This window comes from Tachyglossus aculeatus, unplaced genomic scaffold (assembly GCF_015852505.1).
Source record: "Tachyglossus aculeatus isolate mTacAcu1 unplaced genomic scaffold, mTacAcu1.pri scaffold_99_arrow_ctg1, whole genome shotgun sequence".
Classification (NCBI taxonomy): Eukaryota; Metazoa; Chordata; class Mammalia; order Monotremata; family Tachyglossidae; genus Tachyglossus; species Tachyglossus aculeatus.
In genome coordinates, this window is record NW_024045101.1 from 786,781 (window position 1) to 793,601 (window position 6,821).

Consider the following 6,821-nt stretch of genomic DNA (forward strand, 5'->3'; position numbering starts at 1 on the left):
GGTGGGACCAGTGTCAGGGGGCAGAGGTGGGACCAGGACCGGGAGGCTTAAAGGGACCAGGCGTCGGGAGGTAGAGGGTGATCTGGGCCAGGAGGTAGAGGGGGACGAGGGCCAGCAGGCAGAGGGGCTCCTCTGCCTCCTGCCCTTGTCCACCCAGCTTCTTTGAAGTAAGGGGGACCTAGGGCTGGCAGGCACAGGGGACTCAGGGGCGGGAGGCAGATGGTGATCAGGGCAGGGTGGCAGGGGGGACCAGGGCCAGGATGCAGAGAGGTAGCTGGTCTGGGAGATGGGGGACCAGGGCCAAGAGGCAGAGGGGGACCAGGGCCAGGATGTGGGTTGGACAAGGGCCTGGAGGCACACAGGGACCAGGGCCAGGAGGCAGAGGGGTACCTGGGCGAGGGGACTGCGGGACCAGGGTTGGGAGGAAGAGTGGGACCAGGGCCGGGAGGCAGAGGGGTACCAGGGCTGGGAAACGGGTACCAGGGCCGGCAGGCAGAGGGGGACCAGGGCCTGGAGGCAGAGGGGGACCAGACCTGGGAAGCGAGGACCAGGGCCGGCAGGCAGGCCGAGGGGGACAAGGGCTGGGAAACGGGGACCAGGCCAGCATGCCGAGGAGTTCCTCTTGCCCCCTGCCCTTGTCCCCGCTCTATTCCAGGAAGTACAGAGGAACTAAGGCTGTCAGTCACAAGGGAACCAGGGACGTGAGGCAGAGGGGGACCAAGGCAAGGTGGCAGGGGGAACGAGGGGCCAGGAGGCAGAGGGGGACCTGTGCCGGGTGACAGTGGGACTAGGGCTGAGAAGCAGAGTGGATCCCGGCCCTAAGACGTCGGGGCGACCGGGGACAGAGGGGCAGAGGCGGCCAGGCCCGGGAAGCAGAGAGGGATCAGGGTGGGAAGGCACACGGGGACCAGGGCCAGGAGGCAGAGGGGTACCTGGGCCGGGGAGATAGGGGTGACCAGAGTCCGTGAGGCAGAGGGGGTACCTAGGCTGGGAGATAGGGGGACCTATGACCGGGTGGTAGAGGGTCCCAGGGCCTGAATGGAGGAGAGTGGGCCAAGGCCTAGAGGGTAGAGTGAAACCAGGGCTGGTAGAGCAGGGGAACCCTGGGCAGGGATGGAGAGAGGGCACAGGTCTGGAGGTAGAGAGAGAGACCAGTGGCCCGGGAAGCAGATCGGGGTAACTAGAGGCCTCTCCCTAGCCCTTATCACCACCCTGGCCGCATCTTCGTGAGTTAAAGGGGAACTAGGTCCAAACGTCAGAGGGGGACCAGGGGATAAGAGGCGGCGGGGGGCGGGGACCAGGACAGGGAGGCAGAGGGGCTCCAGGGCTGGGTGGCTCAAAGGGACCAGGGCATGGAGGCTGAGGGGGACCAGGGCCAGGATTTAGAAGGGTACCTGGGTCAGGAGATGGGGGGACCAAGACTGGGAGGTAGAGGGGGACCAGGGCAGGGTGAGAGGGGGGACCAGGGCCAGGAGGCAGAGGGCTACCTGGGCCTGGAGACGGGGGACCAGGGTCGGGAGGCAGAGGGGGATCAGGGCCAGGAGGCAGAGGGGTACCTGGGCCAGAAGGCAATGAGGGACCAGGGCCGAGACGTGGGGGAGACAAGGGCAGGGAGGCAGAGAAGGACCAGTGCCTGGAGGGTGAGGGGACTCAGAGCCAGGAGGCAGAGAGGATCATGGCAGGGCGATCTAGTGGGGAACCGGGGCCAGGAGGGCAGCGGGATACCTAAGACGGGGGAACAGGGCCAGGAGGAAGAGGGGGACTAGGGCCGAGAAGCGGGTTGGGACAATGAAGAGAGGGCCAAGGGGGAACCAGGGCCTGGAGGCTGAGAGACAGGGGGAACCTAGGCCGGGAGGTAGAGGGTCCCAGGGCCCAGATAGGGAGATGGGCCAGGGCCTGGAGGTAGAGGGCGACCAGGGCTTGCAGGAACCGGGGGGACCAGAGCCGGGACACAGAGGGGGGACCAGGGCCAGAGGCAGAGGGGTACTGGGACGGGAATTGGGGGACCAGGGGCGGGGTCACAGAGGGGGGACCAGGGCCAGAAGCAGAGGTGGTACCTGTGCCGGGAGACGGGGGGGCCCGGACCAGTAGGCATGGGGGGGACGACGGGCACGAAGGCAGAGGGTGACCGAGGACCAGGAGGCAGGGGGAAACCAGGGCGGGAAGGCAGCTGGGGACTAGGGCCAGGAGACAGAATTGTACCTGGGCCGGAAGGTAGTGGGAACAAGGACCTAGAAGGGTGGGTGACCAGGGGAGGGAGGCAGATAGGACCTGGGGCCGGGAGTCAGAGTTTGGACCAGGGCCGGGAGTCAGAGGGCAACTTGGGTCAGGAGACAGGTTGACCCAGGGCCGGGAGGGTAGAGTGGAACAAGGTCCAGGTGCAGAGAGGTACTTGGGTCTGGAGACAGGGGGACCAGGGCCAGGAGGTAGAGAGGACCCAGGGCGAGGACGGAGAGAGACCCAAGGGCCTGGAGGTAGAAGGAGACCAGGGCCGGGAGGCAGAGGGGGACCAGGGCTGGGCGGCAGAAGGAGATCAGGGCCAGGAGGCAGAGGGGGGGCAAGTGCTAAGAGGCAGCGGGTTACCTGGGCCAGAATGCAGAGTGGGGGACCAACGCAGGGAGTCAGAGGGGGAACAGGGTCGGGGGAGGCAGAGGGGTAAGTTGGCCCGGAGACAGGGGGACCAGGGCTAGGAAGGTAGAGAGGACCCAGGGGCCGGGACGAGAGACTCAAGGGCCTGGAGGTAGAAGGATAAAGGGGCGGGAGGCAGAGGGTGGACCAGGGCAGGATGGCATAAGGGGACCAGGGCCAGGAGGCAGGGGGGTACCTGGACCGGGGAATAGGGGGACCTGGCCCGGGAGGCAGAGGGTACCTGGGCAAGAGAAACGGGGGACAGGTCCAGAATGTTGAGGGGGACCCGGCCGGGAGGCAGGGGGGTCCATGTGCAGGGAGGCAGAGGGGAGACTAGGGCCAGGAGGCAGGAGGGACTGAGGGCGGGAAGGCAGAGGAGACTTTGGCCAGGAGACAGGGGGACCAGAGACCGGAGGAAGAGGAAACCCAGGGCCGCGGCACGGGGAGACCCAAGGGCCATGGAGGTAGATTGAGACACCGGTGACCGGGAGGCACAGAGTGGACCAGAGTCGGAAGGCAGAGAGGGAAACAGGGCAGGACAGCAGAGTTGGGACCACGGCAGTGGAGGCAAGAGAGGGACTAGGGACTGGAGGCAGAGGCGGTACCTGGGCCGGGAGACGGGCGACAAGGGCCAGGAGGCAGCGGCGTACCCTGAACCGGGAGGCAGACGAGGACCAGGCTGAGTGGCGCGGGGGAACCAGCGAAGGGAGACAGAGAGGGACCGAGTCTGGGAGGCAGAGGGGGACCGGTTACGGAAGGCAGAGGTGGGAACAGGGCCAGGTGAGGCCGAGGGGTAACCTCTGCCGGGAGACAGGGGTGTGTAATCTGGTCCGGGAGAAATGGGTGACCTATGCCAAGAGGTAGAGGGTACCAGAGCCGGACAGAGAGACGGGCCGGGGCTTGGCGGTAGAGGGAAACCAGGGAGCTGGCAGAACAGGGGGACCAGGGCCAGGAGGTTAGAGGGGGACCCAGTGTATGGGGGACGGGAGAGAAACCCAGTGGTCTGGAGGCATAGAGAGACCATTTTCCGGGAGGCTTGAATGGACCAGGGCCAGGAGGCAGAGGGGGACCATGGCCGGGGGATGCATAGTGGTACCTGGTTTGGGAGACGGGGGGCTAGGTCCTGGAGCTAGAGAGGACCCAGGGCCGGATGGAGAGAGACCCAAGGGGCCTAGAGGTAGAATGAGACCAGGGCCGGGAGACACAGGAGAAAACAGGGGCCGGGAGGCAGAAGAGAACTAGGGCAGGGCAGCCAAGGGGGACCAGGGCCAGGAGGCATAAGAATACCTTGGCTGGGAGAAATGGGGGAAAAGGGCAGAGAGACAGAGGGGTACTTGGGCTGGGAGACGGGAGATCAGGGCCGGGAAGCACAGGGGGACTAGGACCAGCAGTCAGAGGGGTACCGAGGCCGAGAGATGGGGGGGACCAGGGCCGGAAGGTAGAGAGATACCTGGGCAGGGAGGTAGAGGGTATCAAGGGCCGGGACTGAGAGAGACCCAGAGGCCTAGAGGTAGAAGGAAACAAGGGCTGGGAGGCAGAGGGGGACCAGGGCAGGGCCGCAGAGGGGGACCAGGGCCGGGAATTAGAGGAGTATCAGGGCTGAGAGACAGGGGGACCAGGGCCGGGAGTTAGAGGGTACCCAGGGCCGGAAACGAAAGAGTGACCAGGGTCTGGAGGTAGAGGGAGAGCAGGGCTGAGAGGCAGGGGGCGACCAGGGCCAGGAGGTAGAGGGGTAACTGAGTCCGGAGACGGGGGGGCAGGGCCAGGATGTATAGGGGACCCAGGGCTGGGAGGGAGGGAAGGGGCAGGGGTAGGAGGTAGAGGGTGACGAGGGTTGGCAGGCACAGGGAGAGCAGGGCCCAGAGGCAGAGGGTGACCAGGGCCCGGAGGTACAAGGCTACCTTGTACGGGGCACCATGCCGGTGGGCAGAGAGTGACCAGGTCTGGGCGGAAGATGTGGACTAAGGCAGGGAGGAAGAGGTGAACTAGGGCTGGGAGGGGGTCAGTTCTTGGTCCCCTTGAGATCTCTATCTACGCAAACTCCCTGGGTGAACGCATTCGCTTCCACGGCTTCAACTATCATCTACGCTGATAACACTCAAATCTACATCTCTGCCACTGCTCTCTCTCCCTCCCTTCAGGCTCGTGTCTCCTCCTGCCTTCAAGACATCTCCATTATGGATGTCTGCCCGCCATCTAAAACTCAATATGACCAAGACTGAACTCCTTATGTTCCCTCCCAAACCCTGCCCTCTCTCTGACTTTCCCATCACTGTTGACAGGACTACCATCCTTTCCGTCTCCCAAGCCCGCAACCTTGGTGTCATCCTCAAATCTGCTCTCTCGTTCACCCTTCACATTCAATCGGTTACCAAAATCTGTCGGTCTCACCTTAGCAAAATCGCCAAGATCCGCCCTTTCCTCTCCATGCAAACCGCTACCCTGCTGGTTCAGTCTCTCGTTCTATCCCGACTGGATTACTGCATCAGCCACCTCTCTGATCTCCCATCCTCCTGTCTCTCCCCACTTCAATCTATACTTCAAGCCGCTGCCCGGGTCATCTTTGTGCAGAAACGCTTTGGGCATGTTACTCCCCTCCTCAAAAATTTCCAGTGGCTACCAATCAACCCACGCATCAGGCAAAAACTCTTCACTCTCGGCTTCAAGGCTCTCCGTCACCTCGCCCCATCCTATCTCTTCTCCCTTCGTTCCTTCTATAGCCTAGATGGCACTCTCCGCTCCTCTGCCGCTAACCTCCTCACTGTGCCTCGTTCTCGCCTGTCCCGCTGTCGAACCCCGGCCCACGTCCTCTCCCTGGCCTGGAATGCCCTCCCTCCACATATCCGCCAAGCTAGCTCTCTTTCTCCCTTCAAAGCCCTACTGAGAGCTCACCTACGCCAGGAGGCCTTCCCAGACTGAGACCCCGCCTTCTTCCTCACCTCCTCACCCTTCCCCAACCCCCCCCCACCCTACACCTACTTCCCCTCCCCACAAGCACCTGTATATATGCTTTGTACATATTTATTGCTCTATTTATTTTACATGTAGCGTATTTACTATTCTATTTTATTTTATTTTGTTAATATGTTTTTGGTTTGCTGTCTGTCTCCCCCCTCTAGACTGTGAGCCCGCTGTTGGTTAGGGGCCGTCTCTATTATGTTGGCCAACTTGTACTTCCCAAGGCAGCTTTAGCGCTCTGCACACAGTAAGTTCTCAATAAATATGATTGAATGAATGAATGAATGAATAGGGAACCCAGGGCTGGGAGGGAGAGAAGGGTAAGGGGCACGAGGTAGAGGGTGACGAGGGCTGGCAGTTTCAGGGGGACCAGGGCCCAGAAGCAGAGAGTGACCAGGGCCCGGAGGTACAAGGCTACGAGTGCTGGGAAGTACCGGGCCACCATGCAGGTTGGCAGAGAAGGACCAGGTCCGGGTGGAAGATGTGGACTAAGGCAGGGACATAGAGGTGAACTACGGCGGAGGGAGAAGGGGACCAGGGCCGGAAGGTCGTGGGGGACCAGAGCCAGAGAGTAAAGTGAGACCAGGGTTGAAAGGCAGACATGGACAACGGTCAGGAGGTAGAGGGGGACCAGGGCAAAGAAGCGGGGTCGGGTGGCAGGGCAGGACATCTGAGCGGGACCAGGGCCAGGAGGCAGAGGGTGACCGGGGCCCGAGAAGCCGAGGGACCTAGGGCAGAGAGAAGAGGGGGACAAGGGTCCGGGAGGCAGAAGGGTACCTGGACCGGAGATCACTTGGTACCAGGCCCGGGAAGTAGAGGGGTACTGGGCCATGAGACAGGGGGACCAGGGTCGGGAGGCAGAGAAGGTACCAGGGCCGGGAGGGCGGAGCAGGACGTGGCCTGGAGGCAGAGTGGGACCAGGGCCAGGAGACAGAGGGGGTACCAGTGTTGGTAGATGGGGGGACAAGGACAAAGAGACAGAGGGGGACCAGGGCCAGCAGGGTGAGGGGGTACCTGTTCAGGGAGGCAGAGGGGTACCTGTGCCAGGAGACTGGGGACTAGGGCTGAGAAGCAGAGGGGAACCAGGGCCTGAAACGCTAGGGGGCGAGCAGGTCAGAGAGGCAGATGCCCGCCAGGGCCAGGAAGCAGAGGGGGACCAGGGTGGGAAGGCAGAGGGGGACTGGGGCCGGGAGAGACAGGAGTACTTAGGCCGGGAGGTAGAGGGTCCCGTGGCC